The following is a 26,146-nucleotide window of genomic DNA, read 5'->3' on the forward strand; positions in this document are numbered from 1 at the left end:
GTGGGGTTGATACCAGAATTAAAAGCTCCTCTGTTGCTTTCGACGTTCTTGTATTCTAAAATATAAATTGGTGAAGTAAGATATGGGCACGGGTAGGATAGAAATCTCAATCTTCCATTATTCCTCAAAAGAAGGGATGTTTTCCTTGTTTGTGTTGTGTGAATTGCTCCCTAACGATTAAGAGAGGCTCTTTTGCGTATCCAAAAAGTGAAAAACCTATAATATTGAACATTATTTCACTTGTAACTCTGATCATGTTATATATCTGCTACCGTGCCCACACAGTTTGTAGTACAGTGCTTGTGCGGTTCGTTGTAATTTTAAAAAGCATAAATAGTTCCACAGTAATGTGTGTTTTTAAACCGGGGTATTCTTACCCCCGTCTATGAGCCGTTAACCCATATCCATATATGTTGCTGTCAGATTGAATTCACTTATGTTGTGTTGGTGTTAAAGAGGTTAAAAGATATTGGATACAGTCCTAGAAGACCTCGAAATGTCATACACGACTTTTCAGGGCAATACAAAAATACTGCCGATTTTCAGTTGGTATCCATATGAGTTTTGGCCTCTGACTAGCCCGACCTCATAAAAAGCCAGATCATGGTGCATAGTGAGATAATTCCACAATATTCTACAGTTCATACCGCTTGAATTCGTGCTCAAAATAGGATGTTCTTTATTGTTTTCCAAATTCATCAGGCTCTCTTGAACTGCCGCTCACCTGTGCACTCTCTCACTTGCAGACTACACCAGGATGGCCGAGTGGTTAAGGCGTTGGACTTAAGATCCAATGGATATGTATCCACGTGGGTTCAAACCCCACTCCTGGTATGCATTTTAACCTTGGAGTCTACGGAGTTTACTAAAAAAGAGCAGTCATTGAATAAGAGAAAAGATTACTATTGCATTTTATCATAGTCTTTCTTCTGTAAGAAACCAATATTGAATTCTTTAACTGTGGGGTTGATACCAGAATTAAAAGCTCCTCTGTTGCTTTCGACGTTCTTGTATTCTAAAATATAAATTGGTGAAGTAAGATATGGGCACGGGTAGGATAGAAATCTCAATCTTCCATTATTCCTCAAAAGAATGGATGTTTTCCTTGTTTGTGTTGTGTGAATTGCTCCCTAACGATTAAGAGAGGCTCTTTTGCGTATCCAAAAAGTGAAAAACCTATAATATTGAACATTATTTCACTTGTAACTCTGATCATGTTATATATCTGCTACCGTGCCCACACAGTTTGTAGTACAGTGCTTGTGCGGTTCGTTGTAATTTTAAAAAGCATAAATAGTTCCACAGTAATGTGTGTTTTTAAACCGGGGTATTCTTACCCCCGTCTATGAGCCGTTAACCCATATCCATATATGTTGCTGTCAGATTGAATTCACTTATGTTGTGTTGGTGTTAAAGAGGTTAAAAGATATTGGATACAGTCCTAGAAGACCTGAAAATGTCATACACGACTTTTCAGGGCAATACAAAAATACTGCCGATTTTCAGTTGGTATCCATATGAGTTTTGGCCTCTGACTAGCCCGACCTCATAAAAAGCCAGATCATGGTGCATAGTGAGATAATTCCACAATATTCTACAGTTCATACCGCTTGAATTCGTTCTCAAAATAGGATGTTCTTTATTGTTTTCCAAATTCATCAGGCTCTCCTGAACTGCCGCTCACCTGTACACTCTCTCACTTGCATACTACACCAGGGTGGCCGAGTGGTTAAGGTGTTGGGCTTAAGATCCAATGGATATGTATCCACGTGGGTTCAAACCCCACTCCTGGTATGCATTTTAACCTTGGAGTCTACAAAGTTTACTAAAAAAAGAGCAGTCATTGAATAAGAGAAAAGATTACTATTGCATTTTATCATAGTCTTTCTTCTGTAAGAAACCAATATTGAATTCTTTAACTGTGGGGTTGATACCAGAATTAAAAGCTCCTCTGTTGCTTTCGACGTTCTTGTATTCTAAAATATAAATTGGTGAAGTAAGATATGGGCACGGGTAGGATAGAAATCTCAATCTTCCATTATTCCTCAAAAGAAGGGATGTTTTCCTTGTTTGTGTTGTGTGAATTGCTCCCTAACGATTAAGAGAGGCTCTTTTGCGTATCCAAAAAGTGAAAAACTTATAATATTGAACATTATTTCACTTGTAACTCTGATCATGTTATATATCTGCTACCGTGCCCACACAGTTTGTTGTACAGTGCTTGTGCGGTTCGTTGTAATTTTAAAAAGCATAAATAGTTCCACAGTAATGTGTGTTTTTAAACCGGGGTATTCTTACCCCCGTCTATGAGCCGTTAACCCATATCCATATATGTTGCTGTCCCATTGAATTCACTTATGTTGTGTTGGTGTTAAAGAGGTTAAAAGATATTGGATACAGTCCTAGAAGACCTGAAAACGTCATACACGACTTTTCAGGGCAATACAAAAAAACTGCCGATTTTCAGTTGGTATCCATATGAGTTTTGGCCTCTGACTAGTCCGACCTCATAAAAAGCCAGATCATGGTGCATAGTGAGATAATTCCACAATATTCTACAGTTCATACCGCTTGAATTCGTGCTCAAAATAGGATGTTCTTTATTGTTTTCCAAATTCATCAGGCTCTCCTGAACTGCCGCTCACCTGTACACTCTCTCACTTGCATACTACACCAGGGTGGCCGAGTGGTTAAGGCGTTGGGCTTAAGATCCAATGGATATGTATCCGCGTGGGTTCAAACCCCACTCCTGGTATGCATTTTAACCTTGGAGTCTACAAAGTTTACTAAAAAAAGAGAAGTCATTGAATAAGAGAAAAGATTACTATTGCATTTTATCATAGTCTTTCTTCTGTAAGAAACCAATATTGAATTCTTTAACTGTGGGGTTGATACCAGAATTAAAAGCTCCTCTGTTGCTTTCGACGTTCTTGTATTCTAAAATATAAATTGGTGAAGTAAGATATGGGCACGGGTAGGATAGAAATCTCAATCTTCCATTATTCCTCAAAAGAAGGGATGTTTTCCTTGTTTGTGTTGTGTGAATTGCTCCCTAACGATTAAGAGAGGCTCTTTTGCGTATCCAAAAAGTGAAAAACCTATAATATTGAACATTATTTCACTTGTAACTCTGATCATGTTATATATCTGCTACCGTGCCCACACAGTTTGTAGTACAGTGCTTGTGCGGTTCGTTGTAATTTTAAAAAGCATAAATAGTTCCACAGTAATGTGTGTTTTTAAACCGGGGTATTCTTACCCCCGTCTATGAGCCGTTAACCCATATCCATATATGTTGCTGTCAGATTGAATTCACTTATGTTGTGTTGGTGTTAAAGAGGTTAAAAGATATTGGATACAGTCCTAGAAGACCTCGAAATGTCATACACGACTTTTCAGGGCAATACAAAAATACTGCCGATTTTCAGTTGGTATCCATATGAGTTTTGGCCTCTGACTAGCCCGACCTCATAAAAAGCCAGATCATGGTGCATAGTGAGATAATTCCACAATATTCTACAGTTCATACCGCTTGAATTCGTGCTCAAAATAGGATGTTCTTTATTGTTTTCCAAATTCATCAGGCTCTCTTGAACTGCCGCTCACCTGTGCACTCTCTCACTTGCAGACTACACCAGGATGGCCGAGTGGTTAAGGCGTTGGACTTAAGATCCAATGGATATGTATCCACGTGGGTTCAAACCCCACTCCTGGTATGCATTTTAACCTTGGAGTCTACGGAGTTTACTAAAAAAGAGCAGTCATTGAATAAGAGAAAAGATTACTATTGCATTTTATCATAGTCTTTCTTCTGTAAGAAACCAATATTGAATTCTTTAACTGTGGGGTTGATACCAGAATTAAAAGCTCCTCTGTTGCTTTCGACGTTCTTGTATTCTAAAATATAAATTGGTGAAGTAAGATATGGGCACGGGTAGGATAGAAATCTCAATCTTCCATTATTCCTCAAAAGAATGGATGTTTTCCTTGTTTGTGTTGTGTGAATTGCTCCCTAACGATTAAGAGAGGCTCTTTTGCGTATCCAAAAAGTGAAAAACCTATAATATTGAACATTATTTCACTTGTAACTCTGATCATGTTATATATCTGCTACCGTGCCCACACAGTTTGTAGTACAGTGCTTGTGCGGTTCGTTGTAATTTTAAAAAGCATAAATAGTTCCACAGTAATGTGTGTTTTTAAACCGGGGTATTCTTACCCCCGTCTATGAGCCGTTAACCCATATCCATATATGTTGCTGTCAGATTGAATTCACTTATGTTGTGTTGGTGTTAAAGAGGTTAAAAGATATTGGATACAGTCCTAGAAGACCTGAAAATGTCATACACGACTTTTCAGGGCAATACAAAAATACTGCCGATTTTCAGTTGGTATCCATATGAGTTTTGGCCTCTGACTAGCCCGACCTCATAAAAAGCCAGATCATGGTGCATAGTGAGATAATTCCACAATATTCTACAGTTCATACCGCTTGAATTCGTGCTCAAAATAGGATGTTCTTTATTGTTTTCCAAATTCATCAGGCTCTCCTGAACTGCCGCTCACCTGTACACTCTCTCACTTGCATACTACACCAGGGTGGCCGAGTGGTTAAGGCGTTGGGCTTAAGATCCAATGGATATGTATCCGCGTGGGTTCAAACCCCACTCCTGGTATGCATTTTAACCTTGGAGTCTACAAAGTTTACTAAAAAAAGAGCAGTCATTGAATAAGAGAAAAGATTACTATTGCATTTTATCATAGTCTTTCTTCTGTAAGAAACCAATATTGAATTCTTTAACTGTGGGGTTGATACCAGAATTAAAAGCTCCTCTGTTGCTTTCGACGTTCTTGTATTCTAAAATATAAATTGGTGAAGTAAGATATGGGCACGGGTAGGATAGAAATCTCAATCTTCCATTATTCCTCAAAAGAAGGGATGTTTTCCTTGTTTGTGTTGTGTGAATTGCTCCCTAACGATTAAGAGAGGCTCTTTTGCGTATCCAAAAAGTGAAAAACTTATAATATTGAACATTATTTCACTTGTAACTCTGATCATGTTATATATCTGCTACCGTGCCCACACAGTTTGTTGTACAGTGCTTGTGCGGTTCGTTGTAATTTTAAAAAGCATAAATAGTTCCACAGTAATGTGTGTTTTTAAACCGGGGTATTCTTACCCCCGTCTATGAGCCGTTAACCCATATCCATATATGATGCTGTCCCATTGAATTCACTTATGTTGTGTTGGTGTTAAAGAGGTTAAAAGATATTGGATACAGTCCTAGAAGACCTGAAAACGTCATACACGACTTTTCAGGGCAATACAAAAAAACTGCCGATTTTCAGTTGGTATCCATATGAGTTTTGGCCTCTGACTAGTCCGACCTCATAAAAAGCCAGATCATGGTGCATAGTGAGATAATTCCACAATATTCTACAGTTCATACCGCTTGAATTCGTGCTCAAAATAGGATGTTCTTTATTGTTTTCCAAATTCATCAGGCTCTCTTGAACTGCCGCTCACCTGTACACGCTCTCACTTGCAGACTACACCAGGATGGCCGAGTGGTTAAGGCGTTGGACTTAAGATCCAATGGATATGTATCCACGTGGGTTCAAACCCCACTCCTGGTATGCATTTTAACCTTGGAGTCTACGGAGTTTACTAAAAAAAAGAGCAGTCATTGAATAAGAGAAAAGATTACTATTGCATTTTATCATAGTCTTTCTTCTGTAAGAAACCAATATTGAATTCTTTAACTGTGGGGTTGATACCAGAATTAAAAGCTCCTCTGTTGATTTCGACGTTCTTGTATTCTAAAATATAAGTAAGTAAGATATGGGCACGGGTAGGATAGAAATCTCAATCTTCCATTATTCCTCAAAAGAAGGGATGTTTTCCTTGTTTGTGTTGTGTGAATTGCTCCCTAACGATTAAGAGAGGCTCTATTGCGTATCCAAAAAGTGAAAAACCTATAATATTGAACATTATTTCGCTTGTAACTCTGATCATGTTATATATCTGCTACCGTGCCCACACAGTTTGTTGTACAGTGCTTGTGCGGTTCGTTGTAATTTTAAAAAGCATAAATAGTTCCACAGTAATGTGTGTTTTTAAACCGGGGTATTCTTACCCCCGTCTATGAGCCGTTAACCCATATCCATATATGTTGCTGTCCCATTGAATTCACTTATGTTGTGTTGGTGTTAAAGAGGTTAAAAGATATTGGATACAGTCCTAGAAGACCTCGAAATGTCATACACGACTTTTCAGGGCAATACAAAAATACTGCCGATTTTCAGTTGGTATCCATATGAGTTTTGGCCTCTGACTAGCCCGACCTCATAAAAAGCCAGATCATGGTGCATAGTGAGATAATTCCACAATATTCTACAGTTCATACCGCTTGAATTCGTGCTCAAAATAGGATGTTCTTTATTGTTTTCCAAATTCATCAGGCTCTCTTGAACTGCCGCTCACCTGTACACGCTCTCACTTGCAGACTACACCAGGATGGCCGAGTGGTTAAGGCCGAGTGGTAACCTTGGAGTCTACGGAGTTTACTAAAAAAAGAGCAGTCATTGAATAAGAGAAAAGATTACTATTGCATTTTATCATAGTCTTTCTTCTGTAAGAAACCAATATTGAATTCTTTAACTGTGGGGTTGATACCAGAATTAAAAGCTCCTCTGTTGCTTTCGACGTTCTTGTATTCTAAAATATAAATTGGTGAAGTAAGATATGGGCACGGGTAGGATAGAAATCTCAATCTTCCATTATTCCTCAAAAGAAGGGATGTTTTCCTTGTTTGTGTTGTGTGAATTGCTCCCTAACGATTAAGAGAGGCTCTTTTGCGTATCCAAAAAGTGAAAAACCTATAATATTTTTTTTAAACTCATTTTATTGAAAATACACAGTGCACAAGGTATGATAAACATAATATTTTGGGTGACATGCAAGAAACCCATTATTTCAATGTAACATAACCATACAAACAACAAACTCGATCTCCGTTACACAATGAGAATAAGATGTGGTACATCCTTTTCCGGTATGCTACTGAGCATACCCATTACATTTATAGGAACAAAAGCAATGCAAATATATACAACCCTGTTATACATACTTGTACAATCCAGGACTGATCTCGTCCAACCCCCTATCGAACCTCCCCCCCCCCCCCAATTGGGGCCCGCTACCCCGTCCCTGCTTACTCAATTAAACCCCAAGACTGTTTAGGGAGGACCTGAGGTCACCTACATTAAATGATGCAAGAGAGCACCAACTACCCCACACTTCCAGAAATTTATACGGACATCCCCTATGTTTGTATACTAGATTAGCGTAAGGTATTACTGAGTTGAGCAGTGATTTCCATTGTGGAACCGTTGGGTGAAGATCTCCCATCCAACGAAGTGCAATAGCCTTCCTGGCCATGAACAGGGTCTCCCGTAAAAATATACCTTCATAGTGTGACCAGGAGTTTGGTGGGATCAGACCCAACAAACATAGCCCAGGCTCACAGGGGACTCGTTTACCTGTTACTGATGAGAGAAAATCTGTGACCTCTCTCCAGAATTTAGCTATTACCGGGCAGTGCCACACCATGTGGTCAAAGTCTGCCCGATCATGCTGGCATCTTTTACAACTAGCCGAGGAAGATCTGCCCATATGCAATAGCCTGGTAGGAGTTATATAACATCTATGGATGATATATAGCTGCGTCATTTTATTATTAGCCGCTGGTGAAACCGCAAGGTGTGAAGACATTGCATCAAGCCAATCCCCCTCAGTCAGGTTCGGAATCAGCCCCTTCCATCTGAGTTCCACCGCACATCCCGCATGTGCTAACCTTTGAGACAGCAGGAACGTGTAAACTACTGATATCAGGCCCCGCGGGCCTTGTGTTCGAAGCACCCCTATAAGGGGTAGGGAAGATATCAAAGTCTGAGCGTGTCTGAATTGGGCCCTGAGAGCATGGTGCAGCTGTACACATCTAAATGTATCCCTCTCTGGCACCTGGAATGTATCTTGTATCTCCCTTGCTGATAACGCGTGTCCATCTCCAGTACTCAAATGCATCAGTTGTGTCACCTCTAAACCCTCCCAAAATGCCTGATCCTGCAATCCCAAAAAGTGAGGTAATCCATGGTTGGACCACAACGGCAACTCCGCTACCGTATCCTTAAATTTCAGCAGTGATTTTGCATGAGCCCACACCTGCTTCGCCAGTTTAATCAACGGTAACGTATGCTTAGGGCTAAAATCATGTGGTTCTAGAACGGGCCATAAGTTAGGTACTCTGAGAAAATGTGCTAAATGATGTTCGGCATTGGGCAATGGATCATCCAACATCCACAGCCTAATATATCTAAGTTGACCTGCCAAATAGTATAAAAACACATCCGGTAGGGCCGCACCCCCCCTCTGTTTGGGCCTCTGCAGAGTGTCTATTTTGAGCTTATGTCTATTCTTTCCCCAGATAAATGGAGTAAATATAGAGTTGACCAAATGAAAGAACTTTTTAGGAACCATTGTGTCCGCGTGCTCCAAGACATATAGCAATTTAGGTAGCACTACCATTTTAATTAGGTTAATTCTACCTGCCACTGATAAGGGGAGTGACTTCCAGACTGCAAATGTATCTTTCAAATATGATAGTAGAGTGTACACATTAATATCGTAGGAGTGTGAACTATCCCTAGATATCCAAACTCCCAGGTATTTAAAACTATGCACCACTTGTAGACCCTGAAAATGTGAACCCCACCCACAATTGTTAGAATGGAGAGGCATGAGATAGGACTTACTCCAGTTAACATGCAGGCCCGAAAAACTGCTAAACACCTCCATCAATCTCATAGCCCTGGGTAATGAGGCATTCGGGTTGGCCAGGAACAGCAGCATATCGTCAGCGTACAGTCCTATGCGGTCTTCCCGCGGTCCGATACGAATTCCCTGAAAGGCCCTATCTTTTCGAATCCCTATAGCCAGGGGCTCTATAGCCAGTGCGAACAATAATGGGGACAATGGGCACCCCTGTCTCGTACCCCTATGAAGCAAAAAGGAGGGGGACAAAATCCCATTAACCACTACCGATGCTCGAGGCTCTTTATATATGATCGTAATCCATTTGATAAAGGTAGTTCCAAACCCAAATTTCCTGAGGACCCCACATAGGTATGTCCACTCTACAGAGTCAAATGTCTTGGCAGCATCCAAGGATGCCAGCGCCCAATCCTGCTGCTCCCACCACCCCATCTGAGTAACCACCTGAGCTCTACGAATACTATCCGAAGTGGATTTCCCTGGTATAAAACCGGTCTGATCAGAGTGTATGACATCATTGATGACCCGCGCTAGTCTATTGGCCATTAATTTAGTCAGTATCTTATAGTCTATGTTAAGCATGATATGGGACGGTAAGAACCACAATCCTCTGGGTTCTTGCCTGGTTTCAGAATAACTACTATGGTAGCTTCTTTCATAGAATCCGCCAGGTCCCCCGCCAATAAGCACGCCTCAAATAGAGAAAGAAGTTGGGCTGACATAACCTCAATGTATTGAATATATACTTCCAGAGGAATCCCATCCGGGCCCGAGGCCTTACCTTTAGTCATATCCAATATACACTCAGAAATCTCCTCTACTGTGAAGGGGGACTCTAGTAACTCACAACCCTCCTCCGTCAACTGTGGAAACTGCATGTCATCCAAATATTTCCCCAACTCTTCCCTTGAGTGCCCAGCCCTAGACGTATATAAGTCCCTATAGAAGTCTGCAAATTGAGCCACTATCTCCTGGGAGGTATGGACCAAAATATTCTGAGCGTTTCGAATGTTCAACACTGGAGGAGACAAGGTATTCTGTCTCACCACATGAGCCAAGAGTTTGCCGGATTGGTTACCCAATTCAAAAAAGGATTGGCCAGTGAAGAAGATTCTACGTTCCGCCTTCTCCTGCAGTACTAGAAGATAATCCCTCCCCACCGAGAGCCAAGCCTCCCTGTTTTGTGGGGAGGGATCACCCACAAACACGGCCTCCAATTCTCCACACTTTCCCGCCAAATCCCTTTCCCTTTGGGCCGAGGAGCGCTTAACAAATGATATTGATGATTTCAGGCAGCCTCTCAAATACGCTTTCAGCGTATCCCATTCTGCTCCTGCCTATGTGCTTCGAGAAAGACATCTAGCTGATCTGGGATCCTATCATTCGGTTTGATTAATTGGAGCCAAAACGGGTGAATTTTAAGGGCCCCCCTCCTACCCACCTCCGGTAATGACATTTGCAGAAGAATCGGACTGTGATCAGAAATTGCTCTGGGAAGATGTTCAATGCTTTCCATAGAGTTATATACAGAGGGCGTGCCAAAAATATAATCTATACGAGACAATGCATCAAATTGTGGTGTGTGACATGTGAATTCACGAAGTCCCATATGACTAACTCTCCATAGATCTACCCAGCCTATCTCCTCCATTAATGAGGCTAATGGGGAGACCCCTTGTCTTACGTCACCCTCTCCCCTCAACAGGAACCGATCAATAGACTGATCCATTATAAGGTTCATGTCTCCTAGGAGGATCACTCTGGCTTCTTGATATGCGGAAGCAAAGGAAACAGCCTCCCTAAGTAGTGCCAGAGACCCTGGCGGTGGGTTATATATCCCCATTACGACATAAGGTGTGGAGTTAATGTTGGCATGCACAAATACGTATCTCCCCTCAGGATCAATTCTGGTATGCATCACTTCCCACCTAAGAGTTCTATGTATTAATAGAGATACCCCTCTAGAGGCAGAAGTTCTAACAGAGTGTCTACTCCACTGAATCCAGGGCTTACATAGAAACTGTACTGTGTCTGCTGTCAGATGCGTCTCCTGAAGACAGATTATATGTGGGTTCACATTCTTGAGCACAGAAAAAATCATATTCCGTTTCCTTGGAGTCCCCATGCCCCTCACATTCCAGGACAAGAACTTAAGTGACGCCATACTTAGAACACTCTCTATGTACCGATAACAGCCCTTCCCTCTCCCCCCTCCCCCTTTCCCTAGGTAGTGCCGTTCCCTGATATGCAGCTCTTAAAATGTAAGGTACTCGTTGTCTGACATAGTGTAAAACAGAGATCAAAAACATGAACCACATAAAAACCCAGTTAGCCATCAGGAGCTCAACAGGAGCTCAATAGCTATATACTATATATGCAGGGGGTAGCTTCCACCGCTAAGGAATATACACAGTGGAATCACAAATCAGGCTGCGTACTCCAACAAGTTCCCCCCTGTAATGTGCTTTACTGTGCCACAGAATAAGAGGAACAACCACCCGTTGGTCAGAATCCCCTATTAACACTTCGGTAACCTACTACAATCACATATCGTAGCAGGAATAATATATGATCTGGAACGATTCTGAACTCCGACCCCCCTTATAGGCATAATACAGGAAGATAAAGCATTATGATAGGAAACTTTAAACAATGTCTCCCCCAAGTATAACCTCTCCCCACATGCAAGACAGCAAAAGTCCGTTCAGGATACATATTCACCATGCCAGCGCTTAAGTCCCCAAGAAATCCTTCATCTTCTAGGCGACCTCATATTCCTCAGCAACCATTCATCCGCCTCCTCTGGGTTGGCAAAAAATACTGCTCGATCTCCATCGACGACTCTCAAGCGGGCCGGATAAGCCATAGAATATGGAATTTGTCGGTCTCGCAGCTTTCGTTTAATCATCACAAACAATGCACGTTGACGTTGTAGTTCCGGAGAGAAATCGGGGAAAATCGACACCGTGACGTTGTCCACTTTAATGGCCCCCTTGCGTCTGGCTGCCTGCAGGACCAGATCCCGGTCCTTACAATTTAACAATCTCGCCAGGAATGGTCGAGGGTTCGCTCCAGGGGGTGGCGGCCTCGCCGGAACCCTGTGCGCTCTTTCCACTGCAAAAGCCTGCGAAAACACGGTATCTGGAAACATATCTTTCAGCCATTTCTCTGTAAACTCGTCCGGACGGGATCCTTCTGCTCGTTCTGGTAGGCCTATGATTCGAAGGTTGTTCCTCCTCAGCCTGTTCTCCAAATCATCCGCTTTCTGGCGCCATAAATCCACCTTGCCAGAGAGGTCTCGAAGAGTGCGGGGTATATTAGCTGTACGGTCCTCCAGGTCGGACAACCTGGTTTCAGCATGCTCGACTCGGTCCCTCAAGTTGTGCAAATCCTGCCTCAGGAGACCCACATCCACCTTAACCTCCTCTATTTTTGTTGTGACCGAGGTCTTGGTCTCTAATATCGCCGCCAGCAGCGTCTCCGATACTTGCTGCAATGTCAGGCCAGGCTGTGCTGTTACCTCAGCCGCAGGGCATAACTCCGACTGCCCTCCAGGAGCTTTTGCCGGCCCCTCTGCTCCATGCTGTGAGGACTCGCCGCGGCCGCCATCTTGGACCGCACCTCGGGCAAACTCCTTCAACTTCTCCGCAGCTCCTGCCGCTTTTGACGGACCCATTTTGCTCCTCGGGGGTCTCTTACCCTTCCTCCGCAAGTTATAAGAAATGGTGGCAACAGTAATTCCTTCCCAGGATAAATAATAGGGGTCTCTGGTCAGAGCCGAAGTTCCGTGCGACCGCTCACATCAGTGCCTGGCCACGCCCCCCGAAAAACCTATAATATTGAACATTATTTCACTTGTAACTCTGATCATGTTATATATCTGCTACCGTGCCCACACAGTTTGTAGTACAGTGCTTGTGCGGTTCGTTGTAATTTTAAAAAGCATAAATAGTTCCACAGTAATGTGTGTTTTTAAACCGGGGTATTCTTACCCCCGTCTATGAGCCGTTAACCCATATCCATATATGTTGCTGTTACATTGAATTCACTTATATTGTGTTGGTGTTAAACAGGTTAAAAGATATTGGATACAGTCCTAGAAGACCTCGAAATGTCATACACGACTTTTCAGGGCAATACAAAAATACTGCCGATTTTCAGTTGGTATCCATATGAGTTTTGGCCTCTGACTAGCCCGACCTCATAAAAAGCCAGATCATGGTGCATAGTGAGATAATTCCACAATATTCTACAGTTCATACCGCTTGAATTCGTGCTCAAAATAGGATGTTCTTTATTGTTTTCCAAATTCATCAGGCTCTTTTGAACTGCCGCTCACCTGTACACTCTCTCACTTGCATACTACACCAGGATGGCCACGTGGGTTCGAACCCCACTCCTGGTATGAATTTTAACCTTGGAGTCTACAAAGTTTACTAAAAAAAAGCAGTCATTGAATAAGAGAAAAGATTACTATTGCATTTTATCATAGTCTTTCTTCTGTAAGAAACCAATATTGAATTCTTTAACTGTGGGGTTGATACCAGAATTAAAAGCTCCTCTGTTGCTTTCGACGTTCTTGTATTCTAAAATATAAATTGGTGAAGTAAGAAATGGGCACGGGTAGGATAGAAATATCAATCTTCCATTATTCCTCAAAAGAAGGGATGTTTTCCTTGTTTGTGTTGTGTGAATTGCTCCCTAACGATTAAGAGAGGCTCTTTTGCGTATCCAAAAAGTGAAAAACCTATAATATTTTTTTTAAACTCATTTTATTGAAAATACACAGTGCACAAGGTATGATAAACATAATATTTTGGGTGACATGCAAGAAACCCATTATTTCAATGTAACATAACCATACAAACAACAAACTCGATCTCCGTTACACAATGAGAATAAGATGTGGGACATCCTTTTCCGGTATGCTACTGAGCATACCCATTACATTTATAGGAACAAAAGCAATGCAAATATATACAACCCTGTTATACATACTTGTACAATCCAGGACTGATCTCGTCCAACCCCCTATCGAACCTCCCCCCCCCCCCCAATTGGGGCCCGCTACCCCGTCCCTGCTTACTCAATTAAACCCCAAGACTGTTTAGGGAGGACCTGAGGTCACCTACATTAAATGATGCAAGAGAGCACCAACTACCCCACACTTCCAGAAATTTATACGGACATCCCCTATGTTTGTATACTAGATTAGCGTAAGGTATTACTGAGTTGAGCAGTGATTTCCATTGTGGAACCGTTGGGTGAAGATCTCCCATCCAACGAAGTGCAATAGCCTTCCTGGCCATGAACAGGGTCTCCCGTAAAAATATACCTTCATAGTGTGACCAGGAGTTTGGTGGGATCAGACCCAACAAACATAGCCCAGGCTCACAGGGGACTCGTTTACCTGTTACTGATGAGAGAAAATCTGTGACCTCTCTCCAGAATTTAGCTATTACCGGGCAGTGCCACACCATGTGGTCAAAGTCTGCCCGATCATGCTGGCATCTTTTACAACTAGCCGAGGAAGATCTGCCCATATGCAATAGCCTGGTAGGAGTTATATAACATCTATGGATGATATATAGCTGCGTCATTTTATTATTAGCCGCTGGTGAAACCGCAAGGTGTGAAGACATTGCATCAAGCCAATCCCCCTCAGTCAGGTTCGGAATCAGCCCCTTCCATCTGAGTTCCACCGCACATCCCGCATGTGCTAACCTTTGAGACAGCAGGAACGTGTAAACTACTGATATCAGGCCCCGCGGGCCTTGTGTTCGAAGCACCCCTATAAGGGGTAGGGAAGATATCAAAGTCTGAGCGTGTCTGAATTGGGCCCTGAGAGCATGGTGCAGCTGTACACATCTAAATGTATCCCTCTCTGGCACCTGGAATGTATCTTGTATCTCCCTTGCTGATAACGCGTGTCCATCTCCAGTACTCAAATGCATCAGTTGTGTCACCTCTAAACCCTCCCAAAATGCCTGATCCTGCAATCCCAAAAAGTGAGGTAATCCATGGTTGGACCACAACGGCAACTCCGCTACCGTATCCTTAAATTTCAGCAGTGATTTTGCATGAGCCCACAGCTGCTTCGCCAGTTTAATCAACGGTAACGTATGCTTAGGGCTAAAATCATGTGGTTCTAGAACGGGCCATAAGTTAGGTACTCTGAGAAAATGTGCTAAATGATGTTCGGCATTGGGCAATGGATCATCCAACATCCACAGCCTAATATATCTAAGTTGACCTGCCAAATAGTATAAAAACACATCCGGTAGGGCCGCACCCCCCCTCTGTTTGGGCCTCTGCAGAGTGTCTATTTTGAGCTTATGTCTATTCTTTCCCCAGATAAATGGAGTAAATATAGAGTTGACCAAATGAAAGAACTTTTTAGGAACCATTGTGTCCGCGTGCTCCAAGACATATAGCAATTTAGGTAGCACTACCATTTTAATTAGGTTAATTCTACCTGCCACTGATAAGGGGAGTGACTTCCAGACTGCAAATGTATCTTTCAAATATGATAGTAGAGTGTACACATTAATATCGTAGGAGTGTGAACTATCCCTAGATATCCAAACTCCCAGGTATTTAAAACTATGCACCACTTGTAGACCCTGAAAATGTGAACCCCACCCACAATTGTTAGAATGGAGAGGCATGAGATAGGACTTACTCCAGTTAACATGCAGGCCCGAAAAACTGCTAAACACCTCCATCAATCTCATAGCCCTGGGTAATGAGGCATTCGGGTTGGCCAGGAACAGCAGCATATCGTCAGCGTACAGTCCTATGCGGTCTTCCCGCGGTCCGATACGAATTCCCTGAAAGGCCCTATCTTTTCGAATCCCTATAGCCAGGGGCTCTATAGCCAGTGCGAACAATAATGGGGACAATGGGCACCCCTGTCTCGTACCCCTATGAAGCAAAAAGGAGGGGGACAAAATCCCATTAACCACTACCGATGCTCGAGGCTCTTTATATATGATCGTAATCCATTTGATAAAGGTAGTTCCAAACCCAAATTTCCTGAGGACCCCACATAGGTATGTCCACTCTACAGAGTCAAATGTCTTGGCAGCATCCAAGGATGCCAGCGCCCAATCCTGCTGCTCCCACCACCCCATCTGAGTAACCACCTGAGCTCTACGAATACTATCCGAAGTGGATTTCCCTGGTATAAAACCGGTCTGATCAGAGTGTATGACATCATTGATGACCCGCGCTAGTCTATTGGCCATTAATTTAGTCAGTATCTTATAGTCTATGTTAAGCATGATATGGGACGGTAAGAACCACAATCCTCTGGGTTCTTGCCTGGTTTCAGAATAACTACTATGGTAGCTTCTTTCATAGAATCCGCCAGGTCCCCCGCCAATAAGCACGCCTCAAATAGAGAAAGAAGTTGGGCTGACATAACCTCAATGTATTGAATATATACTTCCAGAGGAATCCCATCCGGGCCCGAGGCCTTACCTTTAGTCATATCCAATATACACTCAGAAATCTCCTCTACTGTGAAGGGGGACTCTAGTAACTCACAACCCTCCTCCGTCAACTGTGGAAACTGCATGTCATCCAAATATTTCCCCAACTCTTCCCTTGAGTGCCCAGCCCTAGACGTATATAAGTCCCTATAGAAGTCTGCAAATTGAGCCACTATCTCCTGGGAGGTATGGACCAAAATATTCTGAGCGTTTCGAATGTTCAACACTGGAGGAGACAAGGTATTCTGTCTCACCACATGAGCCAAGAGTTTGCCGGATTGGTTACCCAATTCAAAAAAGGATTGGCCAGTGAAGAAGATTCTACGTTCCGCCTTCTCCTGCAGTACTAGAAGATAATCCCTCCCCACCGAGAGCCAAGCCTCCCTGTTTTGTGGGGAGGGATCACCCACAAACACGGCCTCCAATTCTCCACACTTTCCCGCCAAATCCCTTTCCCTTTGGGCCGAGGAGCGCTTAACAAATGATATTGATGATTTCAGGCAGCCTCTCAAATACGCTTTCAGCGTATCCCATTCTGCTCCTGCCTATGTGCTTCGAGAAAGACATCTAGCTGATCTGGGATCCTATCATTCGGTTTGATTAATTGGAGCCAAAACGGGTGAATTTTAAGGGCCCCCCTCCTACCCACCTCCGGTAATGACATTTGCAGAAGAATCGGACTGTGATCAGAAATTGCTCTGGGAAGATGTTCAATGCTTTCCATAGAGTTATATACAGAGGGCGTGCCAAAAATATAATCTATACGAGACAATGCATCAAATTGTGGTGTGTGACATGTGAATTCACGAAGTCCCATATGACTAACTCTCCATAGATCTACCCAGCCTATCTCCTCCATTAATGAGGCTAATGGGGAGACCCCTTGTCTTACGTCACCCTCTCCCCTCAACAGGAACCGATCAATAGACTGATCCATTATAAGGTTCATGTCTCCTAGGAGGATCACTCTGGCTTCTTGATATGCGGAAGCAAAGGAAACAGCCTCCCTAAGTAGTGCCAGAGACCCTGGCGGTGGGTTATATATCCCCATTACGACATAAGGTGTGGAGTTAATGTTGGCATGCACAAATACGTATCTCCCCTCAGGATCAATTCTGGTATGCATCACTTCCCACCTAAGAGTTCTATGTATTAATAGAGATACCCCTCTAGAGGCAGAAGTTCTAACAGAGTGTCTACTCCACTGAATCCAGGGCTTACATAGAAACTGTACTGTGTCTGCTGTCAGATGCGTCTCCTGAAGACAGATTATATGTGGGTTCACATTCTTGAGCACAGAAAAAATCATATTCCGTTTCCTTGGAGTCCCCATGCCCCTCACATTCCAGGACAAGAACTTAAGTGACGCCATACTTAGAACACTCTCTATGTACCGATAACAGCCCTTCCCTCTCCCCCCTCCCCCTTTCCCTAGGTAGTGCCGTTCCCTGATATGCAGCTCTTAAAATGTAAGGTACTCGTTGTCTGACATAGTGTAAAACAGAGATCAAAAACATGAACCACATAAAAACCCAGTTAGCCATCAGGAGCTCAACAGGAGCTCAATAGCTATATACTATATATGCAGGGGGTAGCTTCCACCGCTAAGGAATATACACAGTGGAATCACAAATCAGGCTGCGTACTCCAACAAGTTCCCCCCTGTAATGTGCTTTACTGTGCCACAGAATAAGAGGAACAACCACCCGTTGGTCAGAATCCCCTATTAACACTTCGGTAACCTACTACAATCACATATCGTAGCAGGAATAATATATGATCTGGAACGATTCTGAACTCCGACCCCCCTTATAGGCATAATACAGGAAGATAAAGCATTATGATAGGAAACTTTAAACAATGTCTCCCCCAAGTATAACCTCTCCCCACATGCAAGACAGCAAAAGTCCGTTCAGGATACATATTCACCATGCCAGCGCTTAAGTCCCCAAGAAATCCTTCATCTTCTAGGCGACCTCATATTCCTCAGCAACCATTCATCCGCCTCCTCTGGGTTGGCAAAAAATACTGCTCGATCTCCATCGACGACTCTCAAGCGGGCCGGATAAGCCATAGAATATGGAATTTGTCGGTCTCGCAGCTTTCGTTTAATCATCACAAACAATGCACGTTGACGTTGTAGTTCCGGAGAGAAATCGGGGAAAATCGACACCGTGACGTTGTCCACTTTAATGGCCCCCTTGCGTCTGGCTGCCTGCAGGACCAGATCCCGGTCCTTACAATTTAACAATCTCGCCAGGAATGGTCGAGGGTTCGCTCCAGGGGGTGGCGGCCTCGCCGGAACCCTGTGCGCTCTTTCCACTGCAAAAGCCTGCGAAAACACGGTATCTGGAAACATATCTTTCAGCCATTTCTCTGTAAACTCGTCCGGACGGGATCCTTCTGCTCGTTCTGGTAGGCCTATGATTCGAAGGTTGTTCCTCCTCAGCCTGTTCTCCAAATCATCCGCTTTCTGGCGCCATAAATCCACCTTGCCAGAGAGGTCTCGAAGAGTGCGGGGTATATTAGCTGTACGGTCCTCCAGGTCGGACAACCTGGTTTCAGCATGCTCGACTCGGTCCCTCAAGTTGTGCAAATCCTGCCTCAGGAGACCCACATCCACCTTAACCTCCTCTATTTTTGTTGTGACCGAGGTCTTGGTCTCTAATATCGCCGCCAGCAGCGTCTCCGATACTTGCTGCAATGTCAGGCCAGGCTGTGCTGTTACCTCAGCCGCAGGGCATAACTCCGACTGCCCTCCAGGAGCTTTTGCCGGCCCCTCTGCTCCATGCTGTGAGGACTCGCCGCGGCCGCCATCTTGGACCGCACCTCGGGCAAACTCCTTCAACTTCTCCGCAGCTCCTGCCGCTTTTGACGGACCCATTTTGCTCCTCGGGGGTCTCTTACCCTTCCTCCGCAAGTTATAAGAAATGGTGGCAACAGTAATTCCTTCCCAGGATAAATAATAGGGGTCTCTGGTCAGAGCCGAAGTTCCGTGCGACCGCTCACATCAGTGCCTGGCCACGCCCCCCGAAAAACCTATAATATTGAACATTATTTCACTTGTAACTCTGATCATGTTATATATCTGCTACCGTGCCCACACAGTTTGTAGTACAGTGCTTGTGCGGTTCGTTGTAATTTTAAAAAGCATAAATAGTTCCACAGTAATGTGTGTTTTTAAACCGGGGTATTCTTACCCCCGTCTATGAGCCGTTAACCCATATCCATATATGTTGCTGTTACATTGAATTCACTTATATTGTGTTGGTGTTAAACAGGTTAAAAGATATTGGATACAGTCCTAGAAGACCTCGAAATGTCATACACGACTTTTCAGGGCAATACAAAAATACTGCCGATTTTCAGTTGGTATCCATATGAGTTTTGGCCTCTGACTAGCCCGACCTCATAAAAAGCCAGATCATGGTGCATAGTGAGATAATTCCACAATATTCTACAGTTCATACCGCTTGAATTCGTGCTCAAAATAGGATGTTCTTTATTGTTTTCCAAATTCATCAGGCTCTTTTGAACTGCCGCTCACCTGTACACTCTCTCACTTGCATACTACACCAGGATGGCCACGTGGGTTCGAACCCCACTCCTGGTATGAATTTTAACCTTGGAGTCTACAAAGTTTACTAAAAAAAAGCAGTCATTGAATAAGAGAAAAGATTACTATTGCATTTTATCATAGTCTTTCTTCTGTAAGAAACCAATATTGAATTCTTTAACTGTGGGGTTGATACCAGAATTAAAAGCTCCTCTGTTGCTTTCGACGTTCTTGTATTCTAAAATATAAATTGGTGAAGTAAGATATGGGCACGGGTAGGATAGAAATATCAATCTTCCATTATTCCTCAAAAGAAGGGATGTTTTCCTTGTTTGTGTTGTGTGAATTGCTCCCTAACGATTAAGAGAGGCTCTTTTGCGTATCCAAAAAGTGAAAAACCTATAATATTTTTTTTAAACTCATTTTATTGAAAATACACAGTGCACAAGGTATGATAAACATAATATTTTGGGTGACATGCAAGAAACCCATTATTTCAATGTAACATAACCATACAAACAACAAACTCGATCTCCGTTACACAATGAGAATAAGATGTGGGACATCCTTTTCCGGTATGCTACTGAGCATACCCATTACATTTATAGGAACAAAAGCAATGCAAATATATACAACCCTGTTATACATACTTGTACAATCCAGGACTGATCTCGTCCAACCCCCTATCGAACCTCCCCCCCCCCCCAATTGGGGCCCGCTACCCCGTCCCTGCTTACTCAATTAAACCCCAAGACTGTTTAGGGAGGACCTGAGGTCACCTACATTAAATGATGCAAGAGAGCACCAACTACCCCACACTTCCAGAAATTTATACGGACATCCCCTATGTTTGTATACTAGATTAGCGTAAGGTATTACTGAGTTGAGCAGTGATTTCCATTGTGGAACCGTTGGGTGAAGATCTCCCATCCAACGAAGTGCAATAGCCTTCCTGGCCATGAACAGGGTCTCCCGTAAAAATATACCTTCATAGTGTGACCAGGAGTTTGGTGGGATCAGACCCAACAAACATAGCCCAGGCTCACAGGGGACTCGTTTACCTGTTACTGATGAGAGAAAATCTGTGACCTCTCTCCAGAATTTAGCTATTACCGGGCAGTGCCACACCATGTGGTCAAAGTCTGCCCGATCATGCTGGCATCTTTTACAACTAGCCGAGGAAGATCTGCCCATATGCAATAGCCTGGTAGGAGTTATATAACATCTATGGATGATATATAGCTGCGTCATTTTATTATTAGCCGCTGGTGAAACCGCAAGGTGTGAAGACATTGCATCAAGCCAATCCCCCTCAGTCAGGTTCGGAATCAGCCCCTTCCATCTGAGTTCCACCGCACATCCCGCATGTGCTAACCTTTGAGACAGCAGGAACGTGTAAACTACTGATATCAGGCCCCGCGGGCCTTGTGTTCGAAGCACCCCTATAAGGGGTAGGGAAGATATCAAAGTCTGAGCGTGTCTGAATTGGGCCCTGAGAGCATGGTGCAGCTGTACACATCTAAATGTATCCCTCTCTGGCACCTGGAATGTATCTTGTATCTCCCTTGCTGATAACGCGTGTCCATCTCCAGTACTCAAATGCATCAGTTGTGTCACCTCTAAACCCTCCCAAAATGCCTGATCCTGCAATCCCAAAAAGTGAGGTAATCCATGGTTGGACCACAACGGCAACTCCGCTACCGTATCCTTAAATTTCAGCAGTGATTTTGCATGAGCCCACAGCTGCTTCGCCAGTTTAATCAACGGTAACGTATGCTTAGGGCTAAAATCATGTGGTTCTAGAACGGGCCATAAGTTAGGTACTCTGAGAAAATGTGCTAAATGATGTTCGGCATTGGGCAATGGATCATCCAACATCCACAGCCTAATATATCTAAGTTGACCTGCCAAATAGTATAAAAACACATCCGGTAGGGCCGCACCCCCCCTCTGTTTGGGCCTCTGCAGAGTGTCTATTTTGAGCTTATGTCTATTCTTTCCCCAGATAAATGGAGTAAATATAGAGTTGACCAAATGAAAGAACTTTTTAGGAACCATTGTGTCCGCGTGCTCCAAGACATATAGCAATTTAGGTAGCACTACCATTTTAATTAGGTTAATTCTACCTGCCACTGATAAGGGGAGTGACTTCCAGACTGCAAATGTATCTTTCAAATATGATAGTAGAGTGTACACATTAATATCGTAGGAGTGTGAACTATCCCTAGATATCCAAACTCCCAGGTATTTAAAACTATGCACCACTTGTAGACCCTGAAAATGTGAACCCCACCCACAATTGTTAGAATGGAGAGGCATGAGATAGGACTTACTCCAGTTAACATGCAGGCCCGAAAAACTGCTAAACACCTCCATCAATCTCATAGCCCTGGGTAATGAGGCATTCGGGTTGGCCAGGAACAGCAGCATATCGTCAGCGTACAGTCCTATGCGGTCTTCCCGCGGTCCGATACGAATTCCCTGAAAGGCCCTATCTTTTCGAATCCCTATAGCCAGGGGCTCTATAGCCAGTGCGAACAATAATGGGGACAATGGGCACCCCTGTCTCGTACCCCTATGAAGCAAAAAGGAGGGGGACAAAATCCCATTAACCACTACCGATGCTCGAGGCTCTTTATATATGATCGTAATCCATTTGATAAAGGTAGTTCCAAACCCAAATTTCCTGAGGACCCCACATAGGTATGTCCACTCTACAGAGTCAAATGTCTTGGCAGCATCCAAGGATGCCAGCGCCCAATCCTGCTGCTCCCACCACCCCATCTGAGTAACCACCTGAGCTCTACGAATACTATCCGAAGTGGATTTCCCTGGTATAAAACCGGTCTGATCAGAGTGTATGACATCATTGATGACCCGCGCTAGTCTATTGGCCATTAATTTAGTCAGTATCTTATAGTCTATGTTAAGCATGATATGGGACGGTAAGAACCACAATCCTCTGGGTTCTTGCCTGGTTTCAGAATAACTACTATGGTAGCTTCTTTCATAGAATCCGCCAGGTCCCCCGCCAATAAGCACGCCTCAAATAGAGAAAGAAGTTGGGCTGACATAACCTCAATGTATTGAATATATACTTCCAGAGGAATCCCATCCGGGCCCGAGGCCTTACCTTTAGTCATATCCAATATACACTCAGAAATCTCCTCTACTGTGAAGGGGGACTCTAGTAACTCACAACCCTCCTCCGTCAACTGTGGAAACTGCATGTCATCCAAATATTTCCCCAACTCTTCCCTTGAGTGCCCAGCCCTAGACGTATATAAGTCCCTATAGAAGTCTGCAAATTGAGCCACTATCTCCTGGGAGGTATGGACCAAAATATTCTGAGCGTTTCGAATGTTCAACACTGGAGGAGACAAGGTATTCTGTCTCACCACATGAGCCAAGAGTTTGCCGGATTGGTTACCCAATTCAAAAAAGGATTGGCCAGTGAAGAAGATTCTACGTTCCGCCTTCTCCTGCAGTACTAGAAGATAATCCCTCCCCACCGAGAGCCAAGCCTCCCTGTTTTGTGGGGAGGGATCACCCACAAACACGGCCTCCAATTCTCCACACTTTCCCGCCAAATCCCTTTCCCTTTGGGCCGAGGAGCGCTTAACAAATGATATTGATGATTTCAGGCAGCCTCTCAAATACGCTTTCAGCGTATCCCATTCTGCTCCTGCCTATGTGCTTCGAGAAAGACATCTAGCTGATCTGGGATCCTATCATTCGGTTTGATTAATTGGAGCCAAAACGGGTGAATTTTAAGGGCCCCCCTCCTACCCACTTCCGGTAATGACATTTGCAGAAGAATCGGACTGTGATCAGAAATTGCTCTGGGAAGATGTTCAATGCTTTCCATAGAGTTATATACAGAGGGCGTGCCAAAAATATAATCTATACGAGACAATGCATCAAATTGTGGTGTGTGACATGTGAATTCACGAAGTCCCATATGACTAACTCTCCATAGATCTACCCAGCCTATCTCCTCCATTAATGAGGCTAATGGGGAGACCCCTTGTCTTACGTCACCCTCTCCCCTCAACAGGAACCGATCAATAGACTGATCCATTATAAGGTTCATGTCTCCTAGGAGGATCACTCTGGCTTCTTGATATGCGGAAGCAAAGGAAACAGCCTCCCTAAGTAGTGCCAGAGACCCTGGCGGTGGGTTATATATCCCCATTACGACATAAGGTGTGGAGTTAATGTTGGCATGCACAAATACGTATCTCCCCTCAGGATCAATTCTGGTATGCATCACTTCCCACCTAAGAGTTCTATGTATTAATAGAGATACCCCTCTAGAGGCAGAAGTTCTAACAGAGTGTCTACTCCACTGAATCCAGGGCTTACATAGAAACTGTACTGTGTCTGCTGTCAGATGCGTCTCCTGAAGACAGATTATATGTGGGTTCACATTCTTGAGCACAGAAAAAATCATATTCCGTTTCCTTGGAGTCCCCATGCCCCTCACATTCCAGGACAAGAACTTAAGTGACGCCATACTTAGAACACTCTCTATGTACCGATAACAGCCCTTCCCTCTCCCCCCTCCCCCTTTCCATAGGTAGTGCCGTTCCCTGATATGCAGCTCTTAAAATGTAAGGTACTCGTTGTCTGACATAGTGTAAAACAGAGATCAAAAACATGAACCACATAAAAACCCAGTTAGCCATCAGGAGCTCAACAGGAGCTCAATAGCTATATACTATATATGCAGGGGGTAGCTTCCACCGCTAAGGAATATACACAGTGGAATCACAAATCAGGCTGCGTACTCCAACAAGTTCCCCCCTGTAATGTGCTTTACTGTGCCACAGAATAAGAGGAACAACCACCCGTTGGTCAGAATCCCCTATTAACACTTCGGTAACCTACTACAATCACATATCGTAGCAGGAATAATATATGATCTGGAACGATTCTGAACTCCGACCCCCCTTATAGGCATAATACAGGAAGATAAAGCATTATGATAGGAAACTTTAAACAATGTCTCCCCCAAGTATAACCTCTCCCCACATGCAAGACAGCAAAAGTCCGTTCAGGATACATATTCACCATGCCAGCGCTTAAGTCCCCAAGAAATCCTTCATCTTCTAGGCGACCTCATATTCCTCAGCAACCATTCATCCGCCTCCTCTGGGTTGGCAAAAAATACTGCTCGATCTCCATCGACGACTCTCAAGCGGGCCGGATAAGCCATAGAATATGGAATTTGTCGGTCTCGCAGCTTTCGTTTAATCATCACAAACAATGCACGTTGACGTTGTAGTTCCGGAGAGAAATCGGGGAAAATCGACACCGTGACGTTGTCCACTTTAATGGCCCCCTTGCGTCTGGCTGCCTGCAGGACCAGATCCCGGTCCTTACAATTTAACAATCTCGCCAGGAATGGTCGAGGGTTCGCTCCAGGGGGTGGCGGCCTCGCCGGAACCCTGTGCGCTCTTTCCACTGCAAAAGCCTGCGAAAACACGGTATCTGGAAACATATCTTTCAGCCATTTCTCTGTAAACTCGTCCGGACGGGATCCTTCTGCTCGTTCTGGTAGGCCTATGATTCGAAGGTTGTTCCTCCTCAGCCTGTTCTCCAAATCATCCGCTTTCTGGCGCCATAAATCCACCTTGCCAGAGAGGTCTCGAAGAGTGCGGGGTATATTAGCTGTACGGTCCTCCAGGTCGGACAACCTGGTTTCAGCATGCTCGACTCGGTCCCTCAAGTTGTGCAAATCCTGCCTCAGGAGACCCACATCCACCTTAACCTCCTCTATTTTTGTTGTGACCGAGGTCTTGGTCTCTAATATCGCCGCCAGCAGCGTCTCCGATACTTGCTGCAATGTCAGGCCAGGCTGTGCTGTTACCTCAGCCGCAGGGCATAACTCCGACTGCCCTCCAGGAGCTTTTGCCGGCCCCTCTGCTCCATGCTGTGAGGACTCGCCGCGGCCGCCATCTTGGACCGCACCTCGGGCAAACTCCTTCAACTTCTCCGCAGCTCCTGCCGCTTTTGACGGACCCATTTTGCTCCTCGGGGGTCTCTTACCCTTCCTCCGCAAGTTATAAGAAATGGTGGCAACAGTAATTCCTTCCCAGGATAAATAATAGGGGTCTCTGGTCAGAGCCGAAGTTCCGTGCGACCGCTCACATCAGTGCCTGGCCACGCCCCCCGAAAAACCTATAATATTGAACATTATTTCACTTGTAACTCTGATCATGTTATATATCTGCTACCGTGCCCACACAGTTTGTAGTACAG

General features: G+C 44.0%; 6 non-coding genes across 6 annotated transcripts; all 6 read left to right on the forward strand.

Moving 5' to 3' along the window:
* Positions 1 to 751: 751 nt before the first annotated feature.
* Positions 752 to 834, forward strand: TRNAL-UAA (transfer RNA leucine (anticodon UAA)). Its single transcript has one exon. It is a non-coding gene; the product is annotated as a tRNA-Leu (tRNA).
* Positions 835 to 1,711: 877 nt separating this feature from the next.
* Positions 1,712 to 1,794, forward strand: TRNAL-UAA (transfer RNA leucine (anticodon UAA)). The gene has a single exon. It is a non-coding gene; the product is annotated as a tRNA-Leu (tRNA).
* Positions 1,795 to 2,672: 878 nt separating this feature from the next.
* TRNAL-UAA (transfer RNA leucine (anticodon UAA)) lies at positions 2,673 to 2,755 on the forward strand. Its single transcript has one exon. It is a non-coding gene; the product is annotated as a tRNA-Leu (tRNA).
* Positions 2,756 to 3,633: 878 nt separating this feature from the next.
* TRNAL-UAA (transfer RNA leucine (anticodon UAA)) lies at positions 3,634 to 3,716 on the forward strand. Its single transcript has one exon. It is a non-coding gene; the product is annotated as a tRNA-Leu (tRNA).
* An 877-nt stretch (positions 3,717 to 4,593) lies between these two features.
* On the forward strand, positions 4,594 to 4,676 carry TRNAL-UAA (transfer RNA leucine (anticodon UAA)). The gene has a single exon. It is a non-coding gene; the product is annotated as a tRNA-Leu (tRNA).
* Positions 4,677 to 5,554: 878 nt separating this feature from the next.
* On the forward strand, positions 5,555 to 5,637 carry TRNAL-UAA (transfer RNA leucine (anticodon UAA)). Its single transcript has one exon. It is a non-coding gene; the product is annotated as a tRNA-Leu (tRNA).
* Positions 5,638 to 26,146: the final 20,509 nt, after the last annotated feature.

Source organism: Rhinoderma darwinii, chromosome 4 (genome assembly GCF_050947455.1).
Source record: "Rhinoderma darwinii isolate aRhiDar2 chromosome 4, aRhiDar2.hap1, whole genome shotgun sequence".
Taxonomy (NCBI): Eukaryota; Metazoa; Chordata; class Amphibia; order Anura; family Rhinodermatidae; genus Rhinoderma; species Rhinoderma darwinii.